Consider the following 12,486-nt stretch of genomic DNA (forward strand, 5'->3'; position numbering starts at 1 on the left):
TTTTATGCTACATGGACTCTCGTGTTCCTCTGTTCATCTACATCAGACCTTGAATTGACATAGTTTGAAATGCCCCAGGAACTGTCTGTGGCCCCTGTGGCCGTTACAGTCCTCCCCCCTCCAGGACTGGGGGTCGAGGGTGACTTCATTAAAGAGGGGGAGTTTGTGATATCCAAGTACGGTTGGTGTGTCCCCGTACTTCTTCTGCCCTGTCAGGCAGAGTCTCTCCATGTGCCCAGGGCCACCTTTAAGTGTTATGTCCTATGTACATAAGTTGTTTAATAAAATGTACTGTTTCTTTAATAGCTGTCACCTTGTGCTTGTTACCTAGGAGGCACTATTGACCAGGTGACCCCCAAGGGACCTATGGGATCCTTGCTAAGCTCCCCTATAAAACAAGGGGAGGGGCTGCAATCTCTTTCTTGGGGCTCTGACCTCTTGTTCCTGAGGTCCAGTGCAGTCATCTCAGAGTGTGTCCAGAGCATTGGAGGCCTCAAGCCAAAAGTCTGCAGCCACAAAGTCAGCTCAAGTAAGCTCTAAGTCATCTTCATGTCAATTGTCGTCAGTCAAGTCTTCTATATAGTCACTGTGGCCTGCACTAAAGTGTCTCTACATACTGAAAGTCCGAGCAAGCTTGTGAGGTCCCCCTGTGTCAATGGTTACCTCCTTGGAATATTGGCTGTACTGCATAGACTGGGTCATCAGTCTACCCTCAGTAAAGCTACCATTGTCCGTAACTTGGCATTGGTGTCTTCATTGCCCCCGTGCCTAGCCCAGGACCAGCGGTATTACCTTTGAGTAATTAAGACTAAAACACGGGTAATTAAGACTAAACCACGGTTAATAACATTTGCCCCTAGGGTTATAACAGCTACTCTGCATTGCACCCCTACTGACACCACAGATAGATAGATAGATAGATAGAGTAAATTTGAGTGCTTTGAGGAATCCCCAAAGCTTGTATCTAAAAAATTCTGTTAGTCCAATAAAAAAGGTATTACAAGATACTGCAACATTTTTTGATTATAAATATATATATATATATATATATATATATATATATATTATATATATATATATATATATATTGAGAAAGAGAACAAAATGGGGCTCCGTCGCATGGAAGTTATGCTGGGATACTTGTTGGAGGTTTGGTTTTGTATAAAGCCTTTACAAGGGTCCAATTCAAAGATGGCTTAGTGAAAAAAGGTACAATCTATGGGCACAATTCTAGGGCAGATTTATCAAAAATGTCCAAAAAAAAAACAACCTTCTGAGCTCTGACTGGTAGTTATGGGCAACAAAGATAATCTTACTATAAGAAAGGTTGATAGATCACCCCTTTAACTCCTTGAGGACGCAGCCCATTTTCACCTTAAGGACCTGGGCTTTTTTTGCACATCTGACTACTGTCACTTTAAGGATTAATAACTCTGGGATGCATTTACTTTTCATTCTGATTCCGAGACTAAAAGCCTCCAAAATTTGTAACCCAATTTCTCTTGAGTAAGGAAACACCTCATATGTGGATGTAAAGTGTTCGGCAGGCACAGTAGGGGGCTCAGAAGGGAAGGAATAACAATGGGATTTTGGAGAGTGAGTTTTTCTGAAATGGTTTTTGGGGGGCATGTCACATTTAGGAAGCCCCTATGGTGCCAGAACAGCAAAAAAAAAGAACCAAATGGCATACTGTTTTGGAAACTACACCCCTCAAGGAACGTAACAAGGGGTACAGTGAGCCTTAACACCCCACAGGTGTTTGACAACTTTTTGTTAAAGTCGGATGTGTAAATGATCTCTTTTTCACTAAAATGCTGGTTTTCCGCCAAATTTTACATTTTTATAAAGGGGTAATCTGAGAAAATGCCCCCCAAAATGTGTAACCCCATCTCTTCTGAGTATGGAAATACCCCATGTGTGCATGTCAAGTGCACTACAAGCACACTACAATGCTCAGAATAGAAGAAGTCACTTTGGATTTTGGAAAGCAAATTTAGCTGAAATAGTTTTTGAAGGGCATGTCACATTTAGGAAGCCCCTACGGTGCAAGAACAACAAAAAAAGAACCACATGGCATAATATTTTGGAAACTACACCCCTCAAGGAACGTAACAAGGTGTACAGTGAGCCTTAACACCCCACAGATGTTTGCCAAATTTCCACTATAAAGTTGGACGTGAAAATGAAAAATCAGATTTTTTCACTAAAATGCTGGTGTTATCCCAAATTTTTCATTTTCACAAGGGTAATAGGAGAAAAAGCCTCCCAAAATTTGTAACCCCATTTCTTCTGAGTATGGAAATACCCCATATGTGGATGTAAAGTGCTCCGCCGGTGAACTACAATGCTCAGAAGAGAAGGAGCGCCATTGAGCTTTTGGAGAGAGAATTGGGTTGGAATGGAAGTCAGGGGCCATGTGCGTTTACAAAGCCCCCCGTGGTGCCAGAACTGTGGACCCCCCCACATGTTACCCCATTTTAGAAACTACACCCTCACAGAATTTAATAAGTGGTTCAGTGAGCATTTACACCCCACTGGCATTTGAGAGATCTTTGGAACAGTGGGCTGTTGAAATGAAAAATTTAATTTTTCATTTTCACAGACCACTATTCCAAAAAGGCTCACTATACCCCTTGTTTCTGTGAGGGGTGTAGTTTCCAAAATGTGGTCACATGTGGGTATTTATTGTTTTGCGTTTATGTCAGAACCGCTGTAAATTCAGCCACCAATTTAGACCTCAAATGTACTTAGTGCGCTCTCACTCCTGAGCCATGTTGTGCGCCCGCAGATCACTTTACACCCACATATGGGGTATTTCCGTACTCAGGATAAATTGCATTACAAATTTAGGGGGTCTTTTTTTCCTTTTACGGCTTGTGAAAATTAAAAGTATGGGGCAACACCAGAATGTTAGTGTAAAATTTTTATTTTTTTACACTAACATGCTGGTGTAGATCCCAACTTTACCTTTTCATAAGGGGTAAAAGGAGAAAAAGTACCCCCAAAAAAATGTGTAACGCAATTTCTCCCGTGTACGGAAATACCCCATATGTGGCACTAAACTGTTGCCTTGAAATACGACAGGGCTCCAAAGCAAGAGAGCGCCATGCGCATTTTAGGCCTATTTTGGGGATTTGCATCCACCAGCAAAATACCCTAAGGCAGTGTTTCCTAAACAGGGTGCCTTCAACTGTTGCAAAACTCCCAGCATGCCTTGACAGTCAGTGGCTATCCGGCAATACTGGGAGTTCTGTTTTGAAAACAGTGCCGTACAAGACGTTTTTTTTTTTTTTTATTGGCGGGGGGACTGTGTAAGGATGTGTATATGTAGTGTTTTACTTTTTATTTTGTGCAGTGTGTGTAGTGTAGTGTTTTTAGGGTACATTCACACGGACGGGGGTTTGCAGTGAATTTCTCTCTGGGAGTTTGAGATGCGGCGGAAAATTTTACGCATCTCAAACTCGCTATAAACTCGCTGTAAACCCGCCCGTGTGAATGTACCCTGTACATTCACATGGGGGGGGGAGGGAAAACCTCCAACTTGCAAAACTACAACTCCCAGCATGCACTGACAGACCATACATGCTGGGAGTTGTAGTTATGCAACAGCTGGAGGCACATCAGCCAGTACCGCTGCTTAGTGCAGGGGCAGCAAGCTGACAGTTTTCTTTTAATAAATCAGTATGCAGCGAGCACCTATTCTCCCTCTAGTGGTCATTGCAAGCAGACAAAATATGTCTGTAAAGGTGCCTTTGAACTCTGTTTAAAAAAGGAAGCTCCAAACACTATAAAAAAAATATCAGGGTATGTTCACATATGTTCTGCTGCCAATTTGCTACAGCAAATTTTGCTACTCATTGGAGTCAATAGGCACCAAATTTTGGATAGCAAACAATTTTGAATATAAAAATGACATGGTGGTAAAAGTTGGAAAAATCACTTTTTGTTCTAACATATAGTCCCAACATTTTCAGAGGCTGAAATATCCCAACTCATTCATTTAATGTGTAGGCCTCTTTAACAAGTCCAATAGGAATTCTTTTATTTTCTTAAACCATTTTAACCCTGAAAATTCAGCACCACACAGTGTGTATGTTGTACTGATGTACATGGCGATATCATAACACAACTGTTATTTTTAAACCTGCTCAGAATCCCACTTACAAGGTAAGCAATCTTTATGCCATTCAATGCGATTAACAAGTAACTTGTGATCTAATAAATGTCACAATCAGTTTCATTTAATTAAAAAAACAGATATTATATAGTAATGTGCACTGACATTTATGTCTTCATTTACGTGACATGGGATTTATGGCCATTGGTTTATTTGATGGAGGCCACAAATACTGGTCATTAAACTGCCACAAGATGGACACAAGATCACATTAAAGAAATTAGACAAGGCACAGTACTGATATATGGGGCCCTTCTACAATATTACCAACTAAAAAGTCCAAAAGAAAATGTTTTGCTTGGCTACGGTGATCACTGGATACACTTTTACAAGGAAACTGAATGTACAGAACAGGTCCCTGAAATACAACATCTGACCTCCCTTTAGAAGACCTTTACTATCTTCTAACTCAGAGGGATTTACTCCTTTACTAATTGTTTAATACTTAAACATGATAAATTCATTGGGTTGCAAGGCCAATTGGAGTTCAATGGAGCTGTGTGTTACTACATGAGGATAAGGGGAAAACTGTGTAGGGAAAAAGTTAATCTCAAGATAACATTTAATTATGAAAGATGGGGGTCCAATCTTTAGGAGCCCCTACTGATCAAGAAAGCAAGTGGACCAGGTTCCTTTCAGTTTTTTTTGTTAGCAAAGGGCGCAAACAGAAGAAACAATGTCCTGATCACCAGTTCAGGTTATAATAATATGCTACAGTATATACTAGCTACATACCATACCACAAGAACAGAATACTCCTTTCACATATTTTTATTTTATTGAAGTTTCATTTTTTTTTATAACAAAAAAAATAAACAGTACAAAACAGACAAAATTAAAAGTGTTGTTGATGTGGCACTACACCCAAAAATTTAATAGAATACTGCTTTACTCTGCTGGAAAACATTTTTTTAAGTCAACTGGTGCCAGAAAGTTAAACAAATTTGTAAATGACTTCTATTTAAAAATATTAATCTTTGCAGTACTTATCAGCTGCTGTATGCTCCACAGGAAGTTATTTTCTTTTTTATTTCCTTTCTGTCTGACCACAGTGCTCTCTGCTGACACCTCTGTCCATGTCAGGAACTGTCCAGAGCAGGATAGGTTTGCTATGGGGATTTGCTCAGACAGAAAGGAAATTCAAAAATAAAATAACTTCCTGTTGAGCATACAGGAACTGATAAGTACTGGAAGGATTAAGAGTTTTAAATAGAAGACATTTACAAATCTGTTTAACTTTCTGGCACCAGTTGATTTAACCTCTTGGGGACACAGGGTGTATTCAGTTCTTAAGGACTCAGGGCGTACCTGTATTCCCTGAGTATTTCCACCCCCGCCGGTTAATGGGCATCCCGTGACAATGCCTGGGGGGTCCTGAGACCCCCATGTTGGCGATCGCTGCAAATCGCCGATCAATTCAGATCAGCGATTTGCGGCAATTCCGGGTCAATCGGGTCCCAGTGACCCGGAAAAAAAGGATGATAGGTGCTGTCCGAGATGGCACCTATCATCCTTTAGCATCCTTTAGCACTGGTGCCACCTCACGGTCGTCCTGATTCATTGGCCGTTGGCGGACGGCGAATCAGGATGCCTTCTGTTGGGATTACCCGGTTACGTCCCCCGCCTCCACCACCACTCCAGCTTAACATGTTTGACATCTGTCAATAAAGTTCCGTTTGAATGGTGAGTGCAGTCTTGTTTTCTTTTTACAAACTGTTTATGTACTCTGATGGACTTTGCACCACCGCAACCAACATTATCTTCTGGGAAGTCGAACGCTACCCATTAGTTTCACCTGCCCACCAATAGCCTTAATCTTGTAGTGCCGGACTATCCCCCTCTTTCAGATTAATACTGAGTTTGTTACTTAACTCAGTGTTTCACAACCAGTGTGCTTCCAGCTGTTGCAAACTACAACTCCCAGCATGCACTGATACACTGTACATGCTGGGAGTTGTAGTTTGCTGGGAGCTGGTTGTGAAACACTGAGTTAAGTAACAAACTCTGTGTTTTGCAACAGTGTGCCTCCAGCTGTTGCATAACTACAACCTCCAGCATGCACGACAACCAAAGGACATGCTGGGAGTTGTAGATTAGCAACAGGTGGAGGTTTGCCCCCCCCCCCCATGTGAATGTACAGGGTACATTCACACGGGCGGGTTTACAGTGAGTTTCTCGCTGCAAGTTTGAGATGCAGCAAATTTGCCGCTGCAGCTCAAACTCCCAGCAGGAGACTAGCTGTAAACCTCCACCAGTGTGAATGTACCCTAAAAACACTATGCTACACTACACAAAATAAAAAGTAAAACACTGCATACACACATACCCCTACACAGTTAACCCCCCCCCCCCCCCCCCCCCAATAAAAATGAAAAACATCTGGTACGGCACTGTTTCCGAAACGGAGCCAGCTGTTGCAGAACAACAACTCCCTGTATTGCCGGACAGCCACTGACTGTCCAGGCATCCTGGGAGTTTTGCAACAGCTGTAGGCACCCTGTTTGGGAAACACTGCCGTAGGGTAATTTTGGTATCTGAGGCAAGTGTAATTCTTGCATCCGTGTCCGTCACTATGCAAATCCCTAATTTAGGCCTCAAATGCGCATGGCGCTCTCTCACTTTGGAGCCCTGTCGTATTTCAAGGCAACAATTTAGTGCCACATATGGGGTATTTCCGTACTCGGGAGAAATTGGCTAACAAATTTTGTTATTGTAAAAAAAAAAAAATTTTTACACTAACATGCTGGTGTTGCCCCATACTTTACATTTTCACAAGAGGTAAAAGGAAAAAAAACAACACAAAATTTGTAACACAATTTCTCCTGAGTACGGAAATACCCCATATGTGGGTGTAAAATGCTCTGCGGGCGCACAACAAGGCTCAGAAGTGAGAGTGCACTATGTATATTTGATGATTTGCACATATGGTGGTTACATAGTTAGTATGGTTGAAAAAAGTCATACGTCCATCAAGTTCAACCAGGGAATTGAAGGGAAGGGTGTAAGGGGATAAGGGGAAGGGATGAAGGGATGGTTGATTTTACAGTGGTTCTGACATAAACGCAAAAATATAAATTCCCACTTGTGACCCCATTTTGGAAACTACACCCCTCACGGAACGTAACAAAGGTTATAGTGAGCCTTAACACCCCACAGGTGTTTGATAATTTCTGTTAAAGTTGGATGGGAAAATGAAAAAAATATTTTTTTTTTCACAAAAATGCTGGTGTTACACTAAACTTTTCATTTTCACAAGGAAAAATAGGGAAAAAAAGCTCCCAAAAATGTGTATCACCATTTCTTCTGAGTATATAAATACCCCATATGGGGATGTAAAGTGCTCTGTGGGCGAACTACAATGCTCAGAAGGAGCGCCATTGGGCTTTTGGAGAGAAAATGTCTCCAGAATTGAAGGCCACGTGTGTTTACAAAGCCTCCATGGTGCCAGAACAATGGACCCCTCCGCCACATGTGACCCCATTGTAATAAGGGGTGCAGTGAGCATTTAAATCCCACAAGTGTCTGACAGATTTTTGGTACAGTGGTCTGTGAAAATGAGAAATGTAATTTTTCATTTGCACAGCCTACTGTTCCAAAGATTTGTCAAACGCCAGTGGAATGTAAATGCTCACTGCACCCCTTATTAAATTCTGTGAGGGGTGTAGTTTGCAATATGGGGTCACTGTTGGGGGGTCCACTTTTCTGGCACCATGAGGGGCTTTATAAGTGCACATGGCCCCCAATTTCCATTCCAAACAAATTCTCTATCCAAAAGCTCAATGGCGCTCCTTCTCTTCTAAACATTGTAGTTCGACTGCAGATCCCTTTACATCCACACATGTGGGTTTTTCATACTCCTATTACCTCTTGTAAAAATGTAAAATTTGGGGAAAAACCAGCATTTTAGTGAGAATTTTTTTTTCCATCTACACATCCGACTTTAATGAAAAGTCGTCAAACACCTGTGGGATGTTAAGGCTCACTGTACACCTTGTTATGTTACTTGAGGTGTGTAGTTTCCAAAATAGTATGTGTTTTTTTTTTTTTTTTTGCAGGTCTGGCACGATAGGGGCTTCCTAAATGCAACATGCCCCCCCAAAACCATTTCAGCAAAATGTTCCAAAAAAGCCAAATGTGACTCCTCTTCTGAGCATTGTAGTACGTCCGCAGTGCACTTGACGTCCACACATGGGGTATTTCCATACTCAGAAGAGATGGGGTTACAAATTTTGGGGGCATTTTCTCCTATTACCCCTTGTAAAAATGTAAAATTTTGGGAACAAACTGCCTTTTAGTGAAAAAAAAATTATTCATTTACACATCTGACTTTAACCAAAAGTCATCAAACACCTGTGGGGTGTTAAAGCTCACTGGACCCCTTGTTATGTTCCTTGAGGGGTGTAGTTTCCAAAATAGTATGCCATGTGTTTTTTTTATTTTATTTATTTATTTATTTTTTTGCTGTTCTGGCACCATAGGGGCTTCCTAAATGCGACACGCCCCCCAAAAACCATTTCAGCAAAATTTGCTTTCCAAAAGCCAAATGTGACTCCTTCCCTTCTGAGCATTGTAGTGCACCAGCAGAGCACATGATGTCCACACATGCAAAATTTTCATACTCAGAATAAATGAGGTTACACATTTTGGGAGGCATTTTCTCCTATTAGCCCTTGCAAAAATGTAAAATTTGGGGGAAAAACAGCATTTTAGTGAAATGTTTTTTTTTTTTTTTTCCATTTACGCATCTGACTTTAAGTCAGTAGTATCCCATGTGTTTTTTTTCCTGTTATGGCACCATAGGGGCTTCCTAAATGCGACAGGCCCCCCCAAAAAAGCATTTTAGCAAAATTCACTCTCCAAAATCCCATTGTCGTTCCTTCCTTCCTGAGCCCTCTAGTGCACCCACAGAGCACTTTACATCTACATATGAGGTATTTCCTTACCTGAAAGAAATTGGGTTACAAATTTGGGGGGATTTCACTCCATTTACCCCTTGTAAAAATTCAAAAAATGGCTCTACAAGAACATGTAATTGGTAAAAATAAAGATTTAGAATTTTCTCATTCACTTTGCTGATATTCCTGTGAAACACCTTAAGGGTTAACAAACTTTCTGAATGTCATTTTTAATGCTTTGAGGGGTGTAGTTTCTATGATGGGGTAATTTATGGGGTATTTCTAACAGAAGAGCCCTTCAAATCCACTTCAAGCTTAACTGGTCCCTAAATTCAGATTTAGAATTTTTCGTGAAAATATTGAAAATTGTTCTTATACTTTGAAGCCCCCTAATGTCTTAAAAAGTAAAACATGTCAACTTTATGATGCCAACATAAAGTAGACATATTGTATTTGTGAATCAATATATAATTTATTTGGACAGTCCATTTTCCTTACAAGCAGAAAGTTTCTAAGTTAGAAAAATGCTAATATTTAAACATTTTCATAAAATTTGGGATTTTTCACCAAGAAAGGGTGCAAGTAACAACAAAAATTTACCAGTATGTTAAAGAAGAATATGTCACGAAAAAACAATCTCGGAATCAGAATAAAAGGTAAAAGCATCTTAGAGTTATTAATGCATAAAGTGACAGTGGTCAGAATTGCAAAAAAGGGTCCTTAAAGGGGTATTCCAGGCAAAAACTTTTTTTATACATATCAACTGGCTCTGGAAAGTTAAACAGATTTGTAAATTACTTCTATTCAAAAATCTTAATCCTTCCAATAGTTATTAGCTTCTGAAGTTTTCTGTCTAACTGCTCAATGATGATGTCACGTCCCGGGACCTGTGCATGATGGGAAAATATCCCCATAGGAGCTGAACAGCTCCTGGGACGTGAGTCATCAGAAAGCAGTTAGACAGAAAACAGCAACTCAACTTCAGAAGCTAATAACTATTGGAAGGATTAAGATTTTTTAATAGAATGAATTTACAAATCTGTTTATTTTTCCGGAGCCAGTTAATATATAAAAAAAAGTTTTGGCCTGGAATACCCCTTTAAGGTGAAAATAGGCTTAGTCCCTAAGGGGTTAAAAAAAAATTCCAGCGCAGTACCCCTTTAATATTTTTGCTGCATATTTTGTGCAGTTGCTTTTGTACCCATTAACTTCCATAGGTAGCAAAATGAGCTGCAAAAAATATGCAACAAAAATATATATAACAGTATGTGGCAGTGAGGCAATACCAGACACAAACTGTGAAGGGTGGCAGTGTTTCTGGAAGAAGAAAAAAATAAATAAAAATGATATATAAATATAAATATATATATATATATATATATATATATATATATATATATATATTATTTTTTTTATTTAAACCTCTGACAAACTCATTGAGATAGGTGTTCCCGTCTGCTACTTAACATATAAGACAGATTTGGCAAAAATAAAAAAAAATAACTCCATCTCTTTTCCTTTGAGAAGATATATTGTGTATTAAAAGGACTATCATCCCAATTAGATCCCATTAACAGACTGTTACAAAATATGTTATTAACTGCATAATATTTAACGATTAACATAGAAAGAAGGGCTGTCACTACCCAGTGATGAGGTACAAGGAAAATATCCTAATTATTTTTCCAAAATGTGTTCATATGTAAACTGCATTTACAAGATGACGCTAATTTTCCAGGGATTAGCTAATTAGTAATAATTAAATTAATACAGCGATAGAGAGAAGTGTCAGCTTACCTCAGTAAACTAATCACTTTGTAGCACATTGCATTACAACTTAGAGCATCACTAATGAAACTGTCCACATCATTTACAATGCTAACTAGCCCGCTATGGAGGAGGCAGAGCACTGAGCTTGCTTGCAGTGTGCATTAATAATCCAAAGTGAAGATGATAGCGTAAACTACTTCCCAGAGTTTGCCTTATGGGCAAATTATCTGATTGCCATTCTACTTATGTTTTACTCAGGCACTTAGAAAATTATTATTATTATATTTTATTTTAAGTGAGTCAGTGGCCTTCGTAGAAGAAAGGGGGCTCATAGAAAATATCAAAATGGACCCCCATAATGGTCCCATCCATGACAGAAGTTGTTAGCCCCTTTATACCTTTTTCATAGTTCTACGACTATGTTCCCAAACAGTTTTCTGGCCATTTATGAAGCCTAAATCATCTAAAAAATGCTCTAAAAAATGACAGTGTTTTCCAATTTGTACACACACATTCATATTCATTTTATGGGCAAAACTGAGAGTTATGCCTTTTTCGGGCCATATTTTTGCACATATTATAGCACAGAATTTGAGCCACTAATTCTTAAAATAAAAAGTTTTAAACTATAGAAAAAGCAAAAGCATTAAAGGAATTAAAAAAACTGCCCTTTTTTCTTTCAAAGACAGCATCCTCCTTGTCTCCACTTTGGGTGTGGTATTACAACTTGACCCCATTCACTTCAATGGAGCTGAGCTGCAGAACCACACCCAACCTGGAGACAAGGGGTACTCTGTCTTTGAAAGAAAAAGGCATGTTTTTTTAATTTCTGGAATACCCCTTTAAATGAGTTCCAAAAAGAGGATTTTTTTTTTTTACAAAAAAGCTGCATTTTCTTTTCTTTTTGAGGCATAAAACAAGCTTCAAAAACTGCTTGTTAAAATAGCCTTAAATTAATTCCCCAGGTGTGGGCTAAACAGTCATTTCAAGGGCCCTATAGCAATTGTAAGGTTACATTAAACACACTATATTTACATATTGCAACTGTGGTAAAAATCATGATGAAGATATGCCATAGTCCAACTGTTATGCAGGAAAGTAGAGCCTAGCCTTTTATTGGAGCCACTTAAGCCATTTCCCCTTGGGTGTTGGCAATATGCCTGTGGGAAGGAGGAGCCTATGACAAATTGATACCACCCCTGAGGAAGTATAATTTATCAAATCTGAATAACTTTATCGTTAGAGCAGATGGGTTTATTTTTGATAATTTATTCATAAAAAGGTGTTCCACTATAGTAAAGCACTGATCTGTCTATGATCTAAAATATAATCTTCAGTGAAATATTCAGCAATATCCTTTCTGCTTGTTATACTACAAACCTATGTGAGGACTCCAGAGGTTTTGTCCATGGCTATGTTGACAAATATAAGCAAAGGGGCATTGGGATGACTTATATAGATGACAACTTCTAGGACCCTAGTGCATATTGTAGTAAAGCTGACATGGTGTCTGTCATGAGTGCGTCCTGGAACTGCTGATATTAACTTCTATTCCTATAAGGTAACAGAGATACATTTTCAGAGCAATTCAACCATTCCTTATCGTTCACTCTTATTAGCTGTCAGCTGAAGTACAAAGCAAAA

The sequence above is a fragment of the Hyla sarda genome, chromosome 6, assembly GCF_029499605.1.
Source record: "Hyla sarda isolate aHylSar1 chromosome 6, aHylSar1.hap1, whole genome shotgun sequence".
Classification (NCBI taxonomy): domain Eukaryota; kingdom Metazoa; phylum Chordata; class Amphibia; order Anura; family Hylidae; genus Hyla; species Hyla sarda.